Source organism: Gossypium arboreum, chromosome 6 (genome assembly GCF_025698485.1).
Source record: "Gossypium arboreum isolate Shixiya-1 chromosome 6, ASM2569848v2, whole genome shotgun sequence".
NCBI lineage: Eukaryota > Viridiplantae > Streptophyta > Magnoliopsida > Malvales > Malvaceae > Gossypium > Gossypium arboreum.
Window position 1 is genome coordinate 94,464,419 of NC_069075.1, and position 14,837 is coordinate 94,479,255.

Sequence of the window (14,837 nt, forward strand, 5' to 3'; positions counted from 1 at the left end):
CCAGAATCATGAATGGGAAGACACCCATCCGTCTCGGCCATAGATTTCAATTATGAGAGGTAGAACACCGAACAATCGGGTTTTGGTGGTAGAACAAAAAATACGACACTCAATTAGTGGGTGGAATCAACCTCAGTGGGTCGATGTTCAATGCTAGGAATACTTACTGGGAATGGCAGCAACTTCCAACGGTTGGCAATTGACAAATGATTCTAGACGTTCTGACAAATACATGAGAAGGAATGACGTACTCCCTATGACGTCCACTAGCGAGGGGACATCCAACACAGCAAATTTTGGTAGGTTAGAGAATGAAGATGACAATGAATCGGATATGGATCTAGTCCGAGAGCCCGAGAGCCCGAGAGCCTATTACAACTGAACCAAAATATGATGAAAGAGGTGAAGATGAAGAAGAAGAAGATCCATGATTCACGGCGTACTCACCTCCAACCCACATGCATAATGTCGATCTATCGACAGAGGATGAGTTGGAGTTTGCAGAACTGTCACACATGAGGTCAGGCCACGCAAGTTCTTTGTAACACCCCTAACCCATATCCATCACCAGAATAGGATGATGAGGCATTACCGGACAATATAAAATTTATCAAACATTCAATATCGCATATCATTCATTCACATACACAAAGTCCATTAAATACATCTACAAGACCTTAATACATGCTTAAGAATGGCTCGGGACAAAACCGGTCACACATAAAAATTTCCAAACACTTAGAAAAATTTCATGAAATCATAGGTCACACACCCGTGTGAACAGGCCGTGTACCTCACACGACTAACAGACACGCCCGTGGCGCAGGCCGTGTGAAAACAAGGCATACATACTAACTTGTACCACACGGTCGAAGACACGTCCGAGTGCCATAGCCTTGGGAAAACTAGGGAGGTTACTGACTTGGGTCACATGGCTTACCACACGCCCATGTGTCATCCCGTGCATCTCACACGTCCAATAGACACGCTCATGTGTCTAAGCCGTGTCAAAACTTTAGGGTATACTACCTTAATTCGAAAGGGTAGCCCAGGGGATACATGGCGGTGTAACATAGCCGTGTGTCGCACACGGCTGAGACACACACCCGTGTGGACAAAAATAGGTCATTTGTAAAGCCAATTTGCCACCCTTTTCTTATGCATACAAATCAACCTAAATGGTACCATTTCAAGACATTAATAAGCAACCAAAACCAGCCAATTTATACACATATCATGCCATCTATACACAATCATTTCAACTACTCAATTCCACAACTAAAACATTCCAAAAATCATTAAACTTGTATAACTTCTAAATGCATTTCATCATCACTTTATCACCTATTTCATGCCACAAATCTTACCATTTCAACATCACATAATCAAGCCACAACACATAAGGCATTATATACATCTCATGTATCACATATTAAACACACAACTTAAGGCAACTTATATGGATAAAAATATACTAACATTTATATTATTAACAAGACAAATCATGTGACAGCCCTAAAGTGACCCTAGTCGGAAAGTGGTTTCGGGACCGCTAAACTGAGTCACCAAATTATTTGAATATGATAATTATTGTCTAAAATATGTGAATATGAATGTGTGAAAGTTTTAAGCTTCGATTTAGTTAATTGCTTGTGAATTTAGTTAATAGGACTTATGTGTGACACTTGTGAAATGTGATAGGTTAATCTATAAGGACCTATTAAAGCATGTAGTGAAAACAATGGTTTTGCATGTCAAATACTCCTTTTTTATACATAGTGGCGGCCATGATGGTGCATATATTAGAATATGTAGTGAATCTTCATGAAATGGTCATTATTTTATGTAAAAGAAAGGAAATAAATAAAAGAAATACTAAGGATAATAAAAGAAAGAAAAGAATGAAAGTGTGATGAAAACAAGAGAAGAAATCGGTTCTTCTTGGCCGAAATGAAAAGAGGAAGAAGGAGTGAAGCATTCGGTCATCTAAGGTCAATATTAAGGTAAGAAGTTTTGGTTAATTTTTGAAATATTAGTTAAATCCTAGTAAATTTCTAAGTTCCTTATTGGACCCATGTTAAATTTTTGATATTTGGTGAATGAATATGGGTTTCGGTCATGGTAGATAACAAGGAATGTGGTTGTTGTTCTTGTTAAATTGGATGAATTTTTGGTGGATAGGTGTTTGAATCAAACAAATGATCATGTGTGTACACTAGGTGCTAGTTGAGAAGAATCGGTCACTATATTGGAGGCGATTGCTGTAACACCCCGAACCTGAGACCATTGCCGGTGTCGGACACGAGGGGTTAACAAGCCAAGTTCACATGGTTTGCCCACCAATTTGACATTTCCAGTCAGGCTGGAAGACTGCATCACCGTCGCCTTAAAAATCATATCTCGAGTTTCAAAACTCGAAAACTGGTTTCGTAAATTTTCCCTGAATTTTGACTCATATATCCATCCATGGATTTATTTCTAGAATTTTTGGATGGGCCAATTGGTACAGTTTATTAGTTAAAGTCACCCATGTTACAGGGATCGACTGCTCTGACCTTCGCGCGGTATAACTTGAATATCTCTCTGTACAGGGCTTTAATGCTGGTGTCGTTTGTTTCTAATGAAACTAGACTCAAAATGGAATCTGTACATATAAGGTATGTCGCCTAATTCTTTCTGTATAATTTATAGTAAATTTTAAAGTTGCGACAGGGAACCCAGAAACCGTTCTGGCCCTGTCTCACAATAGCATTAATATCTCTTAACATGTAACTCCTATGACCATTTCGTTTCTTCCATATGAAAATAGACTCATCAAGGTTCATTTACATAGCTTATTCACTATTTAATTCCATTTCTACGAATTTTGGTGATTTTCACATTCACGTCACTGCAGCTGGCAGCATCTGTTTTTAAGGTAGGTCTTACCTATTTGGTAGTCTCCATGAACCAACTAGTCTTTGCCATACATAGGTTCATATATGATCATTTTAACCATGCCAATGGCTGATCATATGACCAACATTCCCATTTCCAAGCCATAGCCACATCATGACACCAAATATATACATACAAACCACAATTATTCTAAGTTCATGTTCCTTTTGAGCCATTTTCGCATGGCCGTACATACTTACATCACCACATATTTAACAAACAAGGGTAGTCCTATACATGCCATTTCAAGTTCAACCAAGAATTTATACCAAAATGGGGGCTTGATAGTGTGGATGACTTGACTTCAACGATCCCGAATCCGATTGCTATCGGCGAAATCTAGAAAGCGAGAGCCAAAGCGGCGGAGTAAGCATTTTATGCTTAGTAAGTCTCAAGGAATATAATCAACTCTAATTACAGCAATACATTCACATAGTTAAATGCATCATTTCATTAATGCGCATTCACATAATCATACTTACTTTACCATCCCAACTCTTATGTTCATACACAAATAACGGCTTCATTAAGGCCGATAACTCGCTCCATCATAGGAGCGGATATTCATACGCTCTTACTCATAGCGCATAAAGCACACACCGCACTTACCTTATCATTGGGAAATTTCACAAGTGCATTAGCTGAAATTTTCCAGCAAGCTCATAATTTTCAAATCACATACCTTGGAGTTTATCCGGATGTCGGTACTCGTTCAATCGCCGGGACATAGCCGGTTATGGTAACCCGCACCAAGGCCAGCGGACTTTACCGGATATCACGATTTGCACAAATGCCTTGGTCTTAGCCCGGATTTAACAACTTGCACGAATGCCTTGGTCTTAGCCGGATATCACGATTTGCACAAATGCCTTGGTCTTAGCCCGGATTTAACAACTTGCACGAATGCCTTGGTCTTAGCCGGATATAGCTACTAGCACAATTGCCTTGGTCTTAACCGGATATAGATTTCAGCATAATTGTCTTGGGCTTAGCCGGATATCATTCAATTTCTCATGCACACATACATCAATAATCATTGGACATACATATCTCATTTTCGTTACTAAGGCTCAAACACAATTATAATCATTAGCATATTAGCCTTGGGACTTAGCCGGGTGGAATTCAAATACTCATACACACATGATCAATAATCATACACATCCATGTTTCATCTTACATAATTCAAGTAAGATCACTTCTTGAGGACTTACCTCGGATGTTGTCGAACGGCTTTTTTCGGCTATTCGATCACCTTTTCCTTCCCCTTGTCCAATTGTGGCCCTCTTAGCTCTTGAGCTAATTCAAACAAATTCAATTTATTAAAACCTCATTGTGCTTGCTTATGGCGAATATGACAAGGATTTTAAATGGTCATATGGCCACTCTTTAGCTTGAATACACAATGGTCATGCACATTTTATACTACATCAAGCAATTCAATACAATTTATTTGAGCATCAAGGAAATGCTAAGGCCTTCAATAGGCTACCCAAGGCGAATATTCATGTACATGTTGAGGCCAATTATGCACTTAATACCTCACAAAAACAGCATGCATTTTACTAGTTAATGCTTTGCATATTGTGGCTCAAAACTTATAATATAGCATCAAGCACTTATATGTGTGCTAGGCGAATTGTGCTTGAAATTTCACAATTATTCTTCAACATCTTCTTCTTTAAACCAACTTATTCATCACTTACTTCATAGCCAAAACATCATGTGCAAACATATATATACAATATGAGCATGGCGAATTTTCAAGGTGTCCATAGCCATCCAAAATACAAATTTTAACTAACATGCAAGAAGCATGAACCATGCTCATGAATGGCGAATATGACAATCATGCTCCTTTTCAACTTCAATCATGATAAATCAAAAGAAGGCTCAAAATCTTGCTCAAGAGTAGACAATCCATCATTGCATGCATCATCATCAAGCTTCACACTTAGCATGCAATGGCTTTATCACCATAACAACTTTGGCCAAATACCATTTCCATGGCTTAACAAAGATTTGAGCCATGGCTAACATGCACATCAAGTTAGCAACCAAAACATGCATGAAACTCCTAACACAACCTCATACATACCTTAATCTTGATGCAAACTTGGCCAAATCTCCTTCTAGATCTCTTCCAAACCAAGCATGAAGCAAAATCCTCCTTCTTCCTTAGTTTTGGCTCAAAGAAAGGATGAACAAAATTTTTTCTTTCCTTCTCTACAACTCACGGCAATGGGGGATTACCACACTCACACACATTTTTTTCATTTTTTATCACCCATACACCTTTGTTTATTATTTCACCCTAATGCACCAACAAAACATGTTTCATGACATGTTTAGCCCATCCTCCTTGTCATGGCCGCCACCACCTATAAAGGGGAATTTGACATGCAAGTCCATTATTTTGCATGCATGCTTTAATTAGTCATCACACATTTCCTATCATACTTTCAAAGTTCATTACTAAGTCCTTTCTTGTGGAATTCACCCTTATAACACTAAATCAATCATCATAAAATGTCATACATGAGCACACACATATTATAGGCATCAAAATAAATTTTAATTATTTTATGCCTCGGTTTTGTGGTCCCGAGACCACCTTCCGACTAGGGTCAATTTTGGGCTGTCACAACTCTCCCCACTTAAGAAATTTTCGTCCCGAAAATCTTACCGTAAATAGGTTTGGATATCGCTCTTTCATAGAGTTCTCGGTCTCCCAAGTAGCTTCTTCTATCCCGTGCTTGAGCCATAACACTTTTACTAGCGGAACCCGCTTGTTTCACAACTCTTTCACTTCTCGTGATAGGATACGAATCGGTTCTTCCTCATAACTCATATTAGCTTGAATTTCAATTTCGATGGACTAATCACGTGCGATGGATCGGATCTATAGCGTCGAAGCATCGAAGCGTGAAAGACATCGTGAACCTTTTCGAGTTCGGGGGCAAAATTAGGCGATATGCCTTTGGACCGACTCGCTCGGATATCTCATATGGTCCAATGAACCTCGGGCTCAACTTGCCCTTACGGTAGAATCTGAGTATCTTTTCCAAGGCGAAACCTTAAGAAACAATTTATCTCCCACGATACTCAATGTCCTTTCGTTTCAAATCCGCGTCACGACTTCGACGATCGGAGGCTATTTTCGACTTTCACGGATTACTTTTACTTTACGTTCAGCATCTTTAATCAAATCCACTCAAAATTTTGTTTTCACCGAGCTCGGTCCAAAACAATGGTGTACGGCATTTACGCCCGTACAAAGCCTCGTAAGGTGCCATCTTAATACTTGATTGAAAACTATTGTTGTAGCGAATTCAATCAAAGGTAGGTACCATTCCATGAACCATCGAACTCGAGGATGCAACATCTCAACATATCCTCAAGTATCTGAATTATCCGCTCGGATTGACCATCGGTTTGGGGGTGAAAGGCGGTCTTGAAATGCGACTTGGTACCCAAAGCTTCTTGCAATTTCTTCCAAAATCGCAAGGTGAACCTCGGATCTTTATCCGACACAAGCAATCGATACCCGTGTAATCTCACAATCGAGAAAGCGTACAATTCAGCTAGTTTATCTAATGAAAATCCGTGACATACAGGATAAAGTGAGCCGACTTAGTCAATCTATCAACAACAACCCAAATCGCATCCTTCTTACTTGTCGACAATGGCGGTCCGGACACAAAGTCCATTGTGACTCAATCCCATTTCCACTCGGGTATCGTGATCGGTGAAGTAATCCTCGAAGGCACTTGATGTTCGCTTTCACTTGTTGACATATTAAACATCTCGAAACAAAATCGGAGATGTCTCGTTTCATACCATGCCACCAAAACCGACGTTTCAAATCGTTGTACATCTTCGTACTCCCGGGTGGATTGCCATTCGGCTACAATGGGCTTCATTGAATTATCGAAATGAGTTCAATTCTTTGGGACACAAGCGACTTTTGAACCTCAAACAATCGTCATCGTCGATTTGAAACTCCGAGTCCTTGTTCGAACACACGCAGCCCATTTTGCAACCAACTCGTCGTCGACTTTACGAGCTTCTCGAATTTGGTGTGTCAATAATGGTTTGGCTTTCAATTCAGCCACTAACACACCTTTATCGGATCGGACGGACAAGTGCACATTCATCGCTCGTAAAGTGAATAACGATTTACGACTCAAGGCATCCGCAACCATATTCGCCTTTCCGGGTGATAGTCAATGATCACTCATAATCCTTTAATACTCGAGCCAACGTCTTTGTCGCAGATTTAAGTCTCTTTGGGTCATCAAATATTTGAGACTTTTGTGATCCGAGTATACATGGCACCTTTCACCAAATAAGTAATGTCGCCAAATCTTTAAGGCGAATACGATGGCGGCCACTTCGAGATCATGAGTCGGATAATTTTTCTCATGTGGCTTTAATTGCCTCGGCGCGCAGGCCACAACTCGACCTTCTTGCATTAATCGCAACCTAACCCAAGTAGAGAGGCGTCGCTATAGATGACAAACTCCTTGCGGATTCGGGTTGCACTAGAATTGGGGCTTCATCAAATAAGTTTTCATTGATCGAAACTTTTTGGCATTTCTCAATCCATTCGAACTTAACGTCCTTTTGGAGTAAGCCGTCATCGGCGTGGCTATCGTTGAGAAGCCTTTACAAATCGTCGGTAATAATAAGCAAGCCCAAAAGCTCGAACCTCGGTAATATTTCTGAGGCTTCCAATTAAGTATGGCTGAAATTTTATTGAATTCGACTCGAATACCGATCTGATACCACATGACCCAATAAGCTAACCTCTCTTAACCGAACTCACACTTTTGAACTTAGCATATAATTGCTTGTCCGTAAAATTTGCGGCACTAACCGCGGTGTTCAAGCATGTTCGGTCTCATTTCTTGAATAGACCAAGATGTCATCAATGAACACGACTACGAATCGATCCAAATATGGTCTAAAGATCCGATTCATTAAATCCATAAATACCGTAGGGCATTAGTGAGCCCAAACGGCATCACTAGGAACTCATAGTGACCATATCTCGTTCAAGGCGGTCTTGGGCACGTCCGAATCTCGGATTCGCAATTGATAGTAGCCCGATCTCAAATCTATTTTCGAGAACACCGAGGCTCCCTTGGTTGGTCGAACAAATCGTCAATACGTGGCAGCGGATATTTGTTCTTTATCGTCGCTTTATTAAGTCGACGATAGTCGATCTACAACCGCATGGTTCCATCCTTCTTTTCACGAACAACTTTGGCGCACCCTAAGGCGAAAAACTCTCAGGCGAGCAAAACCTCTATCCACCAATTCTTGCAATCGAGCTTCCAACTCCTTTAATTCCGTTGGTGCCATACGATACGGAGCTATCGAAATTGGAGTGGTACGGTACCAATTCGATGCCAAATTCTATTTCCGAACGGTGGTAAACCGGCAATTCTTGAGGAAAACATCCGGTATTCACAAACCACGCACACGATTCGGGTTTCTTTTACGATTCCTTGTCATCGAACACGCACGCCAGCACGCTTCACACTCTTTTCTTACATACTTTCGGGCCAACATTGCGATATTACGGTGGCAACCCTTTAAGTCCGTAGACTTAACCCGAATTATCTCGTTATTCGCGCACCTCAAATCGATAGTCTTGCTTTTGCAATTTACGACCGCATCGTGCATGGTCAACCCATCCAAACCAAGAATAACATTGAATTCATCGAGCGGCAAAAGCATCAAGTCCGCGGAAACAAGAACCTCGGAACACTAGGAGACTTTTCTTGCACACTTTGTTGACAAGCACGTAATGACCCAAGGGTTTGACACCGGATTACAAACTCGATGAGACTCAATAGGCAAAGTCTTCTTGGATGCTAAGGTTTCACATATATAAGATTGAGTAGAACCGGGGTCAATCAATGCAATCACTTTAGTATTGAAAAGGGTGAAAGCACCGTAATGACATCCGGAGAGGCAGCATCCTCGCGCGCTTGGCGTATGGCATAAGTCCTCGCAGGAGCACGAGCCTCGAGATCGATGGTAGCATCTCTAGATCCTCTCGACCGCCACGACATTGCCCATATTTCTAGGTGGCCTACCTCGGCGATGGTAGCACCCGAGTTTCCACTCGACTCACATTCATTCAAGCTTCCTCGGGCAATCCTTCCTAAAGTGGTCGGCCGATCCACACTTATAGCAGGAGTGATCACGAAACCAATAGCTCCCGAATGCCATTTGCCACAATGTTGACACTCCGCCCTCTCTCGGCGATCATTTCCACCATTAGCGATCAAGTGACTCGTGTGGTCACAGGGGTCGATCGCGTCCTCGTCTAAAAAGCCCAAAGCGCCTCTAGACCGGTTCACATCATCTCGAAATCTCTTGATTGCTGTTGAAGAGACTTTCCGAGGACCTCTTTCGAATTCTCCGGTTCCCACATCACTTTTTGTTTCTCCTTTCTAAGCTCTTCGACTTTACAAGCTCGCTCAACAAGTACTACGATCTCGTATTTCGAGAATGCCAACGAACATCCTTATATCATCATTCAGCCCATCCTCGAAGCATTTACACATAATAGCTTGGACGAAATGCATTCTCGCGTGTATCGGCTAAGCCTCACAAATTTTCGTTCATAGTCGGTGTAGACATAGAACCTTGCTTAAGATCAAGAAATTCCCAAGTCACTTGCTCTCTAGGTACCACGAAGTCGAGTACTCCACCAATAGTAGGTGGAATCACGTAGCAAGGAGATGGTACACTTTAAGCATTCATCGGTGTACAAGATAGCTCATCGAGCACCGGATAGTGTTGTCCAACCGAAATTCAGCTCGTTCGGCATCATCATCATCCGAAGCTTTAAATTCAGTGGCCCCATGTTTTGAATCCTATCGACTGGGGCTTACTTGACCTTATTTGGTCGATTCTGGGAGGTATTGTAGGTCTTGGGGTTGCATTTGTCGGGAATGGAGGTCGTGGGACGGTAGTGTTAGTTCGAATGTATTGATTAAACCATTCGTTCATCACACTATAAAAGACTTGCCTAGCCTCATCATTCGGATTGCTGGCCATAGGTTGAGAGTCCATGGCGCTGTCCCTTGTCGGGAGCAGGCGCCACTCTCCACATCATCAGCTATTGCTCGGTTGGGATCGGGACCCATTGCTATAAACAAACTCAAAGTCAAATTGTCGAAATCACCACACTATCGATTCATCATTTAATGGCATGTATAGCTAGACCCCAAACACCTCACGGTAGTCCTAGAATCGACTAAACCGTGGCTCGATACCATAAAATTGTAACACCCGAACCTGAGACCATTGCGGTGTCGGACACGAGGGTTAACAAGCCAAGTTCACATGGTTTGCCCACCAATTTGACATTTCAGTCAGGCTGGAAGACTGCATCACCGTCGCCTTAAAATCATATCTCGAGTTTCAAAACTCGAAAACTGGTTTTGTAAATTTTCCTGAATTTTGACTCATATATCCATCCATGGATTTATTTCTAGAATTTTGGATGGGCCAATTGGTACAGTTTATTAGTTAAAGTCACCCATGTTACAGGGATCGACTGCTCTGACCTTCGCGCGGTATAACTTGAATATCTCTCTGTACAGGGCTTTAATGCTGGTGTCGTTTGTTTCTAATGAAACTAGACTCAAAATGGAATCTGTACATATAAGGTATGTCGCCTAATTCTTTCTGTATAATTTATAGTAAATTTTAAAGTTGCGACAGGGAACCCAGAAACCGTTCTGGCCCTGTCTCACAATAGCATTAATATCTCTTAACATGTAACTCCTATGACCATTTCGTTTCTTCCATATGAAAATAGACTCATCAAGGTTCATTTACATAGCTTATTCACTATTTAATTCCATTTCTACGAATTTTGGTGATTTTTCACATTCACGTCACTGCAGCTGGCAGCATCTGTTTTAAGGTAGGTCTTACCTATTTGGTAGTCTCCATGAACCAACTAGTCTTTGCCATACATAGGTTCATATATGATCATTTTAACCATGCCAATGGCTGATCATATGACCAACATTCCCATTTCAAGCCATAGCCACATCATGACACCAAATATATACATACAAACCACAATTATTCTAAGTTCATGTTCCTTTTCGAGCCATTTTCGCATGGCCGTACATACTTACATCACCACATATTTAACAAACAAGGGTAGTCCTATACATGCCATTTCAAGTTCAACCAAGAATTTATACCAAAATGGGGGCTTGATAGTGTGGATGACTTGACTTCAACGATCCCGAATCCGATTGCTATCGGCGAAATCTAGAAAAGCGAGAGCCAAAGCGGTGAGTAAGCATTTTTATGCTTAGTAAGTCTCAAGGAATATAATCAACTCTAATTACAGCAATACATTCACATAGTTAAATGCATCATTTCATTAATGCGCATTCACATAATCATACTTACTTTACCATCCCAACTCTTATGTTCATACACAAATAACGGCTTCATTAAGGCCGATAACTCGCTCCATCATAGGAGCGGATATTCATCGCTCTTACTCCTAGCGCGCAAAGCACACACCGCACTTACCTTATCATTGGGAAATTTCACAAGTGCATTAGCTGAAATTTTCCAGCAAGCTCATAATTTTCAAATCACATACCTTGAGTTTATCCGGATGTCGGTACTCGTTCAATCGCCTTGGGACATAGCCCGGTTATGGTAACCCGCACCAAGGCCAGCGGGACTTTACCCGGATATCACGATTTGCACAAATGCCTTGGTCTTAGCCCGGATTTAACAACTTGCACGAATGCCTTGGTCTTAGCCCGGATATCACGATTTGCACAAATGCCTTGGTCTTAGCCCGGATTTAACAACTTGCACGAATGCCTTGGTCTTAGCCGGATATAGCTACTAGCACAATTGCCTTGGTCTTAACCGGATATAGATTTCAGCATAATTGTCTTGGGGCTTAGCCCGGATATCATTCAATTTCTCATGCACACATACATCAATAATCATTGGACATACATATCTCATTTTCGTTACTAAGGCTCAAACACAATTATAATCATTAGCATATTCGCCTTGGGACTTAGCCGGGTGGAATTCAAATACTCATACACACATGATCAATAATCATACACATCCATGTTTCATCTTACATAATTCAAGTAAGATCACTTCTTGAGGACTTACCTCGGATGTTGTCGAACGGCTTTTTCGCTATTCGATCACCTTTTCCTTCCCTTGTCCAATTGTGGCCCTCTTAGCTCTTGAGCTAATTCAAACAAATTCAATTTATTAAAACCTCATTGTGCTTGCTTATGGCGAATATGACAAGGATTTTAAATGGTCATATGGCCACTCTTTAGCTTGAATACACAATGGTCATGCACATTTTATACTACATCAAGCAATTCAATACAATTTATTTGAGCATCAAGGAAATGCTAAGGCCTTCAATAGGCTACCCAAGGCCGAATATTCATGTACATGTTGAGGCCAATTATGCACTTAATACCTCACAAAAACAGCATGCATTTTACTAGTTAATGCTTTGCATATTGTGGCTCAAAACTTATAATATAGCATCAAGCACTTATATGTGTGCTAGGCGAATTGTGCTTGAAATTTCACAATTATTCTTCAACATCTTCTTCTTTAAACCAACTTATTCATCACTTACTTCATAGCCAAAACATCATGTGCAAACATATATATACAATATGAGCATGGCGAATTTTCAAGGTGTCCATAGCCATCCAAAATACAAATTTTAACTAACATGCAAGAAGCATGAACCATGCTCATGAATGGCCGAATATGACAATCATGCTCCTTTTCAACTTCAATCATGATAAATCAAAAGAAGGCTCAAAATCTTGCTCAAGAGTAGACAATCCATCATTGCATGCATCATCATCAAGCTTCACACTTAGCATGCAATGGCTTTATCACCATAACAACTTTGGCCAAATACCATTTCCATGGCTTAACAAAGATTTGAGCCATGGCTAACATGCACATCAAGTTAGCAACCAAAACATGCATGAAACTCCTAACACAACCTCATACATACCTTAATCTTGATGCAAACTTGGCCAAATCTCCTTCTAGATCTCTTCCAAACCAAGCATGAAGCAAAATCCTCCTTCTTCCTTAGTTTTGGCTCAAAGAAAGGATGAACAAAATTTTTTCTTTCCTTCTCTACAACTCACGGCAATGGGGGATTACCACACTCACACACATTTTTTTTCATTTTTTATCACCCATACACCTTTGTTTATTATTTCACCCTAATGCACCAACAAAACATGTTTCATGACATGTTTAGCCCATCCTCCTTGTCATGGCCGACCACCACCTATAAAGGGAATTTGACATGCAAGTCCATTATTTTGCATGCATGCTTTAATTAGTCATCACACATTTCCTATCATACTTTCAAAGTTCATTACTAAGTCCTTTCTTGTGGAATTCACCCTTATAACACTAAATCAATCATCATAAAATGTCATACATGAGCACACACATATTATAGGCATCAAAATAAATTTTTAATTATTTTTATGCCTCGGTTTTGTGGTCCCGAGACCACCTTCCGACTAGGGTCAATTTTGGGCTGTCACAATTGCCGAATATGAACTTAGTTATTGTGAGTGATGAATGTGTTTTGAGTTGATGGAATAAAAGAATGCTTAAAGATGAGTTACAACAAATTATATGTTAAGCTAAGGTTGTTAAATTATCAATCTTTCTTCCTAGCCGAATATGTGTTTATAAAGTTGAGTTGTTAAATAGATTTTGAAGTTAGCCCATGCATTTATTTTTGAATTTAAGAAGAATGATACATTCGACTATGCTTTGATGTGCTTGAATTGTTGTTCATTGAGTAAATGATTGAGGAATGGTTAGAAGAATTTGAATGCTAAACTAGTTGATTTGTTTATAATGTCCGATTATGACCATTTATAGAGATGTGAATGAATTGTTGTTATGTGAATAAATATTTGTTTGATGATATATATATGTATTCGCAATGGGATAAAATGTGTATTAAGGCAAGTTTCATGGTGATTATGCTTGTGATGTTGGGGTAATATTCGCAATATGATTAAATTCATGTATAAGGAAGCATGATAAATTAAGTGGCTCTTTGCTTGTGAATGTGAATTAGATATAAATTAAATAAGCATGAGATCGAATCATGGCATGAATTATTAAATATGATACATATTGAAATCTATTGTTTTAGGTATAGATTAAATGATATGTGATTGCCAAATGTGATTGTTAAGTGAATAATATTAGTTAAGTACTTAAGCAAATATATTGTTTTACTTAAGCTTAAGAGCAAAGAGGATCAAAGTCGGATAGGGAAAAGAGAAAGTAAGCGAATAGCCGTGGATATCTAGTCGTCGACCACTTCGAGGTAAGTTTTAAGTGATTAAACGTTGAGTAAATTCAATCATAATAGGACATAATGAGTTGATTTAATAAGATATGATGTGGCCATGATATGTTTTGAACTCAAATGGTGAGTTCATAAGTGTTTGGACTTGGAAATTTAAGAGCAAATTGTAATATTTTGCTTAGGACAGCAGCAGTAACGTGATTTTAGAAAATCACCATAAATTGATGGTGTGGAATTATAGGCTGAATAAAATATGTAATCAAAGCTTAATTAGTCTAGTTTCTTATAAAAGAGACCGTGTGACCAAAGAAATTTCCTATAAAGAGATATTTAAAGTTGAGTGAGATGGTGTCAGAATGACTCCGAAATCCCCTGTTTGGTTTTTAGAAAATCATTATAATTTGTACAAAAATGGTTATAAGATATAATTTATATGCTTAGACTCCTTAATGAGTCTAGTTTCAAATGAAATCAAATAGAACACATTTTG